Genomic DNA, 12,168 nt, shown 5'->3' on the forward strand with positions numbered 1-12,168 from the left:
CTTCATACCCATTGCAAAATGTATACTAATACAAAACCATTCCATCAACTGTCTAGGTTTGTAAGAGCAATACTAAAATCATGCCCCCATGTGTGGGTCTATGTCCCACTGTTATATATAGCCCTGTCCACATTAATGGCTGTATGAGTATGAGAGGTTTTGGCAACATGTAGCCTTATAATAACAGTATAAGAGAAAACATCTGAAGAGCAGAGCAGACATATGGGGCACTATACTTGACAACCTGCAAAACAGGTACAGTCAGAGATGTGAAATCAATAACCCTGTATAAGGTGTTACATCTCTTACACCAGTCACAACATACCTATAATTACATAGAGCAGCAACTGTAGACAAAGCCAGAAACTGGAGCAGGGAAGGGCAAACACCCACATATAAGGGGAAAGATGTACTACTGGCCAGACGTATGTAGAAAGTGCAGAATACAACAGTATGTGAAGTAGCATAGGTTCCTTGCAGTGTATGGAGTCGGTAACCCAAATGTCTGTCAGCATTTCCTCACATTAATCTATATTTATCTGCCAATAATCTACCAAGAAATCACAGTGCTATGTAAAATGTCCCAGGCATATAATGCTAAACTCTGTTCAGGCCAATACACACTGTACACACCCTACATATGGGTCAGATATTACAGACAGCATACAGTCACAAAATCCCTCATGCAGTATATCAGGGAGGGGCTGGACTGTTCCACCAGGTCCAGCAGATTGGCTGTAGAAAAAGAAATCCTGGACTGGAGTACAGGTAGTTATGGCCTGGAGTCCCATTGTAATTAATGATGGTCATACTGGGCATGTTCCTACACAACTAATTTCAGCCCATGTCTGAACACACATCTGACTATAGAACTGTGATGTCCATATATCTCTGTGCATACAGAGAGCTATGTATACCTCAGTAGTCTCTCCCTATCCCCATCAGACATGATTAACCTTATCTATCTGTATGTGGCACATATAATATATATCTGGATCTGTTGGGTTTAATATAGACACATATATAGGTTTATATATATATATATATATATATATATATATATATATATATATATATATATATATATATGTCATGTATAGAGAGGCAGACAGAAGGGGAGAGAGACAGAGCAAGAGAGAGAGAGAGAGAGAGAGACCCAAAAAGACATAGTGTGATGTAGTGCTGCAGCCACTCATGCACCAATTGTAACTAGTGGCACATGCAAATAGTATGGTGAGCAGTAGTGTGTAATAGTAGATAGGTAGGGGTTCCAAGCTCACATTGGCCACCGTGTGTGTGTTTGTGTGTGTGTGTGTGTGTGTGTGTGTGTGTGTGTGTGTGTGTGTGTGTGTGTGTGTGTGTGTATTCCACACACAGCAAAATACACATGCCCAATAGGCCTACGTCTGTGCAATGGTCACCCATTTTATGGCTCTGTAACTGGTATCCTCCACAATTGCCTCCCTATTAGCAGCTAATGATGTCATCCACCCCAACATCAGTGGCAGACACTATCCAAATGCATAAGCTCCATGGTACATGCAATAACTGTGTAGCATTATAGTGTAAACAGCTGTATAGATAGTGGTTCTAATCCCAACAATGATAACTCAGTGAGTGCATGTGTGTAAATATATCCCCTTACAGCTGTGTGTAGTGCCTATGTATGTGCAATGCCAATATGTTTTAAAACCTGTGCCTTCCTGTGAACCCCCCATTGGCCTACTTTACAAGGCCTGCTAATGTCATCAACATTTGATGCATTGTTAGACACTCTGCAAACACATAATGTCTATGTCTCATGTGATAAGTACATAGTGCTAGAGTGTATCTACTCAATTGTTAGATGCTCTAATCTTAACAATAGCAACTCAGTCTGTGTGTGTAACTATATCCCCCTGCAGTGGTGTGTGTGCAATGCCAATAAATTTTAAGGCCTGTTCCCCCCTGTTAACCACCCTGATTGGATTATTTTACAGGGTCTGTTGCTGTCATTCACCTTAGATGCACCATTAGACACTCTCCAGCCACATAAGCTCTGTGGCACATGAAATAAGTATGTAGCACTATAGTCCTCTTCTTCTTTTTTTGGCTTTTTCCCGGTTAGGGGTCGCCACAGTGGATCAACTTGTCCACTCATGATTGGCAGTGAAGTTTTACGGTGTTGAGTTGTCAGCCCGATGCCCAACCTTCCATGGAAGGCACATACGTGCATGCACTCACACCTAGGGCCAATTTAGAGTGTCCACTTCACCTACTGTATGTCTTTGGGATGTGGAAGGAAACCGGAGCACCCGGAGGAAACCCACGCAACCACAGGGAGGACATGCAGACTCTGCACAGAAGTCACCCCAGCTGAGGATAAAACCAGAGAACCTCTTGCTGTGAGCCGGCAATGCTAACCACTGCACAACCATGGCCACCCTATGTAGCACTATAGTACATATGACTAAAGAGGTATGGGTTTTAATCTCACAACTGGCAACTCTGTGATTGCGCATGAATGAAGCGTATCCCCTGTAGCAGTGTGGCTGCCTTGTGTGTGCAATGGTTATACCATTTTGAGGGCCTGTGAATCCCCCTTTGGACTACTTTACAGGGCCTGCTGCTGTCATTAACCTTAGGTGCACCGTTAGACACTCTCCAGGCACATAAGCTCTGTGGTGCATACAATATGTATGTAGTACTATAGTGTATATACCTAGATGGGTATGGGTTCTGTTCCAAGGAACTTTGTGAGTTTATGTGTGTGTAAATGGATATTCCCTTACAGCAATGTGGCTGTTTTAGACCCACCGTCATACGTCTTAACCCCTTAGAGCAAAGAATGTGGATAAAGCCCTACAGAAAAGTGGGACAAAGGCTAAATAATTGGGGCGATTTTTAACTATTGTTCTAACAAACATTGAAAGTTGATAGCATAACAGGTTGCACATTAGCAAGAATTTTCAGAAGGGTATGAAGTCTGAAAATAAAATATCTATCATTATTTTCTAACTTCAGTCTTTAATGATTTGCCACTAATTTCCAAGAAAAACACAATGTTATGAAAAATGGACCAAAAATATATGGCAAACATCAAGACATTCTGCAGAAATCTGTACAGGTGAGAGGTACAGCCACCACCTGTCCCATCCCGTAGGTTGCAGTCCATGTTTGGCCAGGTGTGACCTGTGAAAACAACTCAAACAATACAGAGGTCCCAAGAGTGTAGGACAACAAGCATTCCCTAAAGCTGTGTAATAGTTGCATAAAGCAGTTACTGTACATCAGAAACACCTTAATGTTATACAAAATAGCATCAGCTATGGAAATGAGACAAAAATAAGCTGTTATATTGGAAGACCAAGAGACGTCATCTCCGTTGCACTTGCCGTGGGTATGGTTTGTCATGCCAGCTCACATGATATTTCAAGAAGTGTCCCACATTGCACATTTGATAAAGTGGCAACCCTACTCTGTGTTGCCTATGTCTGTGAAATATGTAGACATGTGGAGGCTCTGTGAGTAGCTGCTGCCATAATGACCCACATGTATCTAGGCATGAATGCTAACTGCCACCACCCATATTTGGAGGTACTGCTTAAAACTGTGGTGATTGCAAGATGTGTGCTGTCTGTCATTGATCCACCAACTGATGTTAACACACTGCAATGGGGTCTTACATCAGGCATAGAATGGTGGCAAGGTCCTGGCCTCAAGCTGAACACAGAAAACAGTACCATAATGCCATACGGCAAGGATATTTCCCACATCAATGACAACCCCTTAAACACACAACCTGCATGGAGAGACCTGGGTACTCAGGTTGATAACACTGTTGCATTCAGCCATCAAGTAGCAGCAGTGGTCAGAAAAGCCTTGTACATGGTTCACCACATAGGTAAAGGGAGTGCATCCAGAAAAAAGATGGACATTACCTCTGTATAGTCCTTAGTCAGTACAATAATAATGTAGTACTATGGCTGTTTGGTATGTACCTAATCAAACATCTGCTGTAACTGGAAACTCCATAGTAATACCCACAAAGGTAATCCATGGTCTCCAACATCTGACCCATGCAGACAGCCAAGAATCAGTAGTGCTCCACTTGCTTTTGGACAGGTTGTCCACACATGAGCTATGGCATGCCTAGTTGGCAATTTTGTGCCAAGCCCTTCCACAGCTGGTCCATATATGTGTCTAACTGTTCGCACATTACCAGCATGACAGGCCTGAATATGATATGCGACATCAAGAAAACCTGCCAGAGAGACGGGTTTGTCTCCCAAAGGCTGCCCTGTCTCAGAAATGCACATCCCACACATGTCAAACAGAGTACCATGCAGACTCTCATCAAATGCAGCCATGATGAATGGATGGAAAACAACAAATCCATCCCAGGGGTTGCACATGTGTCCCTCAATGACAGGGACAATGATGATTGTGTCGAGGATAAAGTAATGGCTAGGCTTGTAAGGGACCAAGGGCTGATATCTGTGAAGCCACAGACACATGGTTCAAAACTGCAGAGAGCACCCCCAGCTCTACCTGGTCAACCATCATATCATACAGTCAGACCTCAAAGTGTGAGCAGTAATACAATGCGACATGGTGTTTCATTATATATGAGACACATACACACCTCCATGTTGTACAGGCAATAAGATGCACAGGGGCCACTGCAGAGGCAGTTCACTATTTCCAACACACATAGGTTCATAGGTTCATAGGTTGGTACTAGGCTATTGGCCCTAGGGCCTATACAAGCCTAGCCATAACAATTCCCTGGCTATTTCTTCCTACACTATTTACTTCCCTGGACCCCTGTCTAGGAGGGTGACTGACGTGATCTCCGGGGTGAATTTCCTTTCTCCTATCCAATCATCAAGGTTCCTTTTGAAGAGGAACATCTCCACCATCTCCCACAATACCCATCTAGCTATGGTCAGACATACATACATACACCTATGCAAACCATACCTAGCTACTGGCCAGCACATGTGACTAGGAAGCCCATTCTGCCTATTTGGACCTCATCAACTGTAGTATCATTTGTATCTGTACCCTGATCCTGGGTTACTTGAATGACCCAAACATACACTTGGAAGACGTACCCATGCCATAACTTTAATGGCCAGAGACCCATCAACATTGGAATTACAAACTCCTTGGTGCAGCTAGGGGCTACCCCCACAATGAGGTGAAGGTGTGTTGGAGCTGAAATTACACAAAACATGTTACCACTACAGCATCCATACAATGTCATCCTCCATGTCAAAGCAACCATCATGTGGTCATGTTTGTCGTCACCATCTCCCACAATACTCATCTAGCTAGGGTCAGACATATATACATCTCCAACATGGAATACAGCCTCCTCTGGGGTGATATACACAACTTCACAGCACCCAACCCTTCTGTAGGAACTGGCACCAATATCCGCTCATACATACAAGCACTATATATGCATTTGCATAGATACATGGAGTCAGACATACCCAACAGGACTACATCATCCTCTGCAAGGATAGGTACACTGGTCTGGTGTACATCTGCAAGAAATACTGTCTATAACAGGGATGACATACCACCATCTGAGACAAAGAAGGAGCAGGTGCCCATTTTAAAGCAATGTCTCCTTAGTGTGAACAAACAAATGGGATCACTCCTGGAAACCTGCACAGCAAACATAGAGCCACATTGCTGACTTCCACTACAGACACTTGTCTCCCCTTCTGCACATATGTCTGCAACATCAGAGGAAGCAATTGAATCTGCTCACTTATAGTGGACAAGGACACCACCTATACCAGTGCTGTAGGTCTAGCACACTTGATACCTGAAAGAGTCAGTGTAGGCTTCACCCCTGTACCCCCATCAGTACATCAGGATGTTCCCAATACCTACCCCTTTCTCCTATATGTAGTGAACAGGTCACCACTGTCATGTGAAAGTCATGGTATACAGCCAACATGGGAGCCTATCACATCACAGGCCAGCATGGGAGCCTATCACATCACAGGATGCATCCTGCATCATCCCAAGCATTACCTTGCAACATCATAAGGCACTGTATTCAAAGGAGGCCTGACTACCGGTTTTGCCCCAGCCATGTGAAAGACAACCACTGTCAACCCTTTGCACTAAGGTGGGGCATCCACCAATGTGTCACTGCCTTGCATACACATGGACTAACATCTGGGCTAGGATTATGGGGGCTCAGGGCCCATAGCCTAGTAACAGCATATGATCTTAGGTATACCAGTTATGGCCTGTGTGCTGTGACAGACTGTGTTGTTATGTGTCCACACCCATCACTGCCATCTACTGTGGTGTGTTTCCTATCGGCAATGTTATAGTATCATAGGTTCATAGGTTCATACTAGGCTATCTGCCCTGGGGCAATTATAAGCCTAGCCCAATTCTGTATGGCTTACGCCACCCCTTGATTTGAGTATACTGTGCCCTTTTTAAGGTTTTGTTTACTGTGCCTCTGTCTAATAGTGACACAGGAGTAATCCCCTGGGACAAACCTATGATCCCCATCCCACAAATACATGAGTGGTACCACAAGTGTATGTGGACATTCCAGCAACATGTGTGCTACACAATACCTGAGAGCAGTGCAAATGTGGTGTAGGGTTTCCTCCTGGTAGGTGTCCAACATCTGCAGTATACAAATGTTTGAAGAATGTATACATGTGCCAGAAATATGTGGCCCCCCGCCAGACAAATGTGGATGGCTGGAAACCAGTTGGACAATGTGAAATGGTTGTACCCAGACTGTGGGGAATGTGTCTGTGACATGGCAGACCCCTCAGAACACAGTAATAGTACATTAATACCTGGTACTGTATTCATTCCCTTACATTATATCCTCAATATGTACACACTGCTGCTGAGGCAGAGCCCGTGTCCCCCCCCCACTACTGCTGCCTATAACCTGCTAACCTGCTGCAGGGGGTCCCGGGTATAGTTGCCATAGCTGTCAGTCAATGAGATAAAGGTGTGGAATATACAGTGAACTAGCCAGAGTATGTCAGGAACAGTCAGGGACACCTGGACCATGGATGAACTCTGCCTGTATGACATTCACAGGCTAAGAGGACCTCACTGACATGATATCCCAGCTGTATCCCACAGCAGTTACTGTCACTGTTGTACAACAGACAATACAGTAGCATTCATACGTGAGCTGACCATTGCTGGGGGGACTCAGAATCAGATAAGGTGATTAAAGCAGTTTTGAGTGGGTTTGCATGGGTTTGCATGATGTGCCACAATGCCAATCGGTGCTTATTCCCTTTTAAACCTGCGTTATTTCCAAAAACAAGAAAAAAAAAAGAAAAGAAAAAAGGGGTGATAGGAAAGTGGTGTAATGGGAGCAAGCAGGGGAAAAAACAATATGAAAGGCAGGTAAGGATGTGCAGGAAGGGTGTAAGAAATGACCATAGCTCTCCATTTCTTGTACAGCAACAGCTGTGCATGTTTTGGACAGTTTGAAATTTGGAGCCTCACATCAAACAAGGATGGGTGTGGGTGACATAACTTTGTTGATTAATTGTTGGGATGATTGACTGATGGCAGTGTATGTGGGGGCGAAATGGAAAGTTATGTATGGGGTGATATTTTTTTGTGGGACAGATACCCTTTTTTTTAAGGAGAGAGTGGAATGTTGGGGAAGAGTTGTAGGTACATTTGTGAAGGTAAGTTGGGTACGAGAGAGTGTGTTTGCAGACAGACAAGACAGACAAGACAGTGGGCAGGGGTAGTGAATGACACAACATGGGGTAAACACCTTAGACAGGGAGGGTGTTTGGGAATCGGAGGATCAAGTGCCCCCTGAAGGTAACTGTGCTGGGGGTTGGGCACCAAGGCCAGCCTGCTCCTCCAGGTGTGCCAGTCTGCACTCAAGCTAGTGCAGTCATCCAAATCCTACTGGATAGCCCTGCGCACCATCCCTGGGAACTGATTTTGGTTTAGCACATCCTCTCCGCACATGCACCTGGGGGAAGGGCTTCATCCCCTGAGGTGGTTCCACCAGTGGGTGGTGCAGGACCAATGGAGAAGACAGCTCCAGGTTGGGTCCCAGATGTGCTGGGATCTGGTGCCATGGTCAGATGAGGCAGGATAGGCGGATCCTCCAGAAGCAGCCTACACAATCATGCTATGGTGTTGAGGTTTATCAAAGTGTATTGGTTGGTCATGAACAGAACATTTCAACATTAGTTATAATAAGCCAACAACATTGGTATTTCAACAAGGTATGTTAGTATGCAACCATTGTAATATATAACCAATAATACAACACAAGGCCCAACATTAGGTTTTGAGAACAATGGAACCATACCCTTAGTGTAACAGTAATAATTTGTGATGCAGATAAGGGGTGGGGGGAGAGAAAGACATTCCATTACCAACTGTATGGGCTATATTTTTTTCAACAGTACTGCTCAATACTCTACAAATGTGCCCTTACTTTATGTCTACAAGTGCCCTATAGCTTCTGTAATACATACATACCCCTCAAGCTATCCAGATGGGATGGTATTGGCCAAGCTGTAACACCTACAGGCATACCTCTCAACCTGGAAACATCAAAAATCTGGACAAGGCCCATGAAAAATAGGTACAAATCTGTACGCTGATTAACATCTAATTTGCATACATAATTATGTAACCCCATTCACTCCAATGGAATTGTGGGATACCAACTTTTGAACGCAAATTGAAGAACAGACAACCAAAACATGGCACCAGAGTCCCCTGTAGCCATTCCAGTGTCCCATTACCTGGCTATTTTGCCCCATTTACCATAAACACTAATGTATGCATACTGCTTTACTTCTACAATGATTTGAATTTTATTTTTACATTTTACAGCACAACAATGCAGAAACACTAAAAGACATCATCTGGTAAACAAAGCAATACTGTCTCCAGGGACACATTTTAAACATTGCTTGTATAATTTTGTAAAGTTGCTAGAATAAAATGTTGTGCTACCATCATGCATTTCACTGGCAGGTTTTGAACCAAGGACTCTATGCACTACATTCAGAACATACCACTATCCCACATCAGCAGCTGCTTGAAAAATAGGAAGACTGAGCCATCATTTAGTGAATTCATTTTTCACTTCTCAACATAGCTCTTAACCTCAACACAAAAAACATGGACAAACAACAAAGCCAATAATGGGGGAATACAAATTCAGTTCTCACTCACCAACTTTTAGCACAAAAACAATAGGGGAATACAAATTGTGTGCTCACTTCTTATCATAGCTCTAAACTCTTAGCACAAAAAAAAACGATGTTCTTACTTATCATAGCTCTCAACTCTTAGTACAAAAAAATAAAATCTGGACAAAACTCAGAACATAACTTCCAACTGTTAGACAAAAAATGTTCTCACTTCTCATCATAGCTCTCAACTCTCTCAGAAATGGTGGCGGCTAGGGATAGTAGGCTCTTTTTACCCTGTACTAAAGGTACAGGGTTTGAGCCTGAATATCTCTAGCCACCAATTGTATTATATGGGGGCATTTTCCCACACACACACACACACACACACACACACACACACACACACACACACCTTCAATTAAGTAGAGAATTGCTGCCAGGCTGCATACACCTTAAAAGCTCATAAGACACAGTGGTTTCAGCTTAACAGAATGCAAGCAAAGTCCATTTCTCTCACAAAGACCTTCAATTAGCTTTACAGATTTGCTGACAGTAAAATGCACACACCTTCAATTAAAGAATTGCTGCCAGAGACTGCACAGATACCTTCAATGCACATTATAATACACAAAGCTTTCAGCTTAACAGATTTGTTGCCAGACTGCCATGCTTTTGAGAAGTACTGCCGTAAAGCAAAGTAAAACAGCTACAGAGTGACTCTGCCATTCTCTCACACATACCTTCATTTCAGCACACACCGATTAAGTAAAGTGCTGTTAGACTGCACACACCTTCAATGCTCATAAGACATGCAATGGATTAAACTTAGCAAAATGCAAGCAAAGTTCATTTCCCTCGCACATACCTTCAATTAATTAGCTTAATAGATTTGCTGCCAGTAAAACACACACACACCTTCAACTAACTAAAGAATTGCTAGCAACTTCAATGCACGTAAGACACAAGAATTTTCACTAGCTTAACAGATTTGCTGCCAGACTGCTGTTTCAGCTTTAGAGAAGGACTGCTGTTAGCTGAACAGAGAATGCATTTGCAGGCAAAGTAAAACAGATGCAGAGACTCTACTGGTTTCTCACACTCACACATAACATTGCAAGCTGCAGTCAACTTCATACACACTTTCCTTACCTATCATTCTTGATTCCCCTGAACAAAACCAGAGCTGCTGCCGATAATCCGAGTGCCGTTCCAGCTTCCATTTCCATCCGTTAGAAGAGTGCTGTTCCCGCTAACATTTGTAGCCAGGCTATCCGGAAATGATGTGTGAGCTCTGAGCTCAATTCCAACTGGCTGGTAGCCCTGACGGAGCTGACATCATCGCGCACATGATGACGTCAGCTCTGACAGTGCAAAAATCAAAAAATGAAAAAAAAACAAAGGGAAAAAAATCAGAAATGAAAGGGTGCCACTCGGGAATTGTGGCACCCCTACATTTGGACCCCAAAACTCGGTAAAAAATGAGTAAGTCGGTATGGTTGGGAGGTATGCCTACAGGTGCATAACTACAGGGGACTATTACATGTTAGGGGAACATATATGACTACCAAGGTGTACTCTGCAATGATGTTGTGTGATTGTGCTACAGGAATACTTTAACTGGGTTTATATCAATGTCCAAGGTTTTTGGCAGGAATGATCATTATGCATGGCAACGTGACACTTGAGAGACATGTATCATGTGCAGTGCAGGGAGTTTACACTTATCCTGCAGTCATTGGCAGGCATGGGGTTAGACTATCAGCAGACATTCACAGACACACCAGGCATATAGCCATACCAGCGACAGACCATTAATTTGTCTTATTAACTTGGAATAGTACTGTACTTCATGCTGCTTTATTTAATGGACTACACTTGCTGAGAAATGCTGTTTACGCACTACTTCATCTGGACACAGACATTGGTGTACCCTACATACAGCTACTACATACATTTATTTACCTATAAGTCCTGTGGGGAGAATATCTGTTAACAATACATAACTGTTTCTATAAATAGTACTACTTGTCTGTTACTATGAATATATCTTAGCACCTGTCCCTGGATTCAAACCCCAGTCTGTGTGTGGCAAAATGAATAGCATATATATTGGTCATCACACTGAGCTACTGGGCCACTGCTGTGTGTTGATTGAGTGATTTGTACCTAAATTCACCTGGTGACAAAGTGTGACCTGGTAAAATAGGTACAGTGTCACAAAAGACTGCAGTGACAGTTGAACATACATGCATGAGAGTCATGCATGACAGAGATAGTAGGTGAATTGTGTACTAATACTTAGAATGCAGGTGTACACAATTAACCCTTAGTGGATGGGAATATGTGTAATTTGTGCAGACCATATTGGGGTGCAAGGTTGCCTACCTGACCCATATGCATTTGCAGATGGTATATTTGCAGTCTACAGCTATTTCACTTTCATACTTGCCTGCATCAGCATACCTTACGTTCAGGTATGCATATAGCTGAAATGCAAAGGTTACCACAAGACAATCCTGAGAGAAACACACTATAATACGTTATACAGCACTACTCTAAGTTCATATCTTAGTGCAGAACAAATATCATATTGCATTATATCATTTAGTACAGCTCCACATCTACACTTTAGCATGACAGTTATTTGTTGGCCAACCTTCTGTCACTTCATGGTGTTATATCAATGTTTACTTCACAAAACCTGTAATATTTGATTTCATGAACAACAGCCCAGAATACACACAACAACTGGCAGAACACAGATTTATTGAGGGTGAGATGACACGGTGGCTGGTATACAGCTTCTTCTTCTTCTGGCTTTTTCCCGGTTAGGGGTCAACACAGTGGATCACCTGTCTGCTCATGATTGGCAGTGGAGTTTTTATGGTGTCAAGTTGCCAGCATGGTGTCCAACCTTCCACAGAAGGCACACACACACTCATGCCTAGGGCAATTTAGAGTATCCAATCCACCTACAGCATGTCTTTGGGATGTGGGC

Source organism: Protopterus annectens, chromosome 1.part0 (genome assembly GCF_019279795.1).
Source record: "Protopterus annectens isolate FY-2018-M chromosome 1.part0, PAN1.0, whole genome shotgun sequence".
In the NCBI taxonomy this organism is placed as follows: Eukaryota; Metazoa; Chordata; order Ceratodontiformes; family Protopteridae; genus Protopterus; species Protopterus annectens.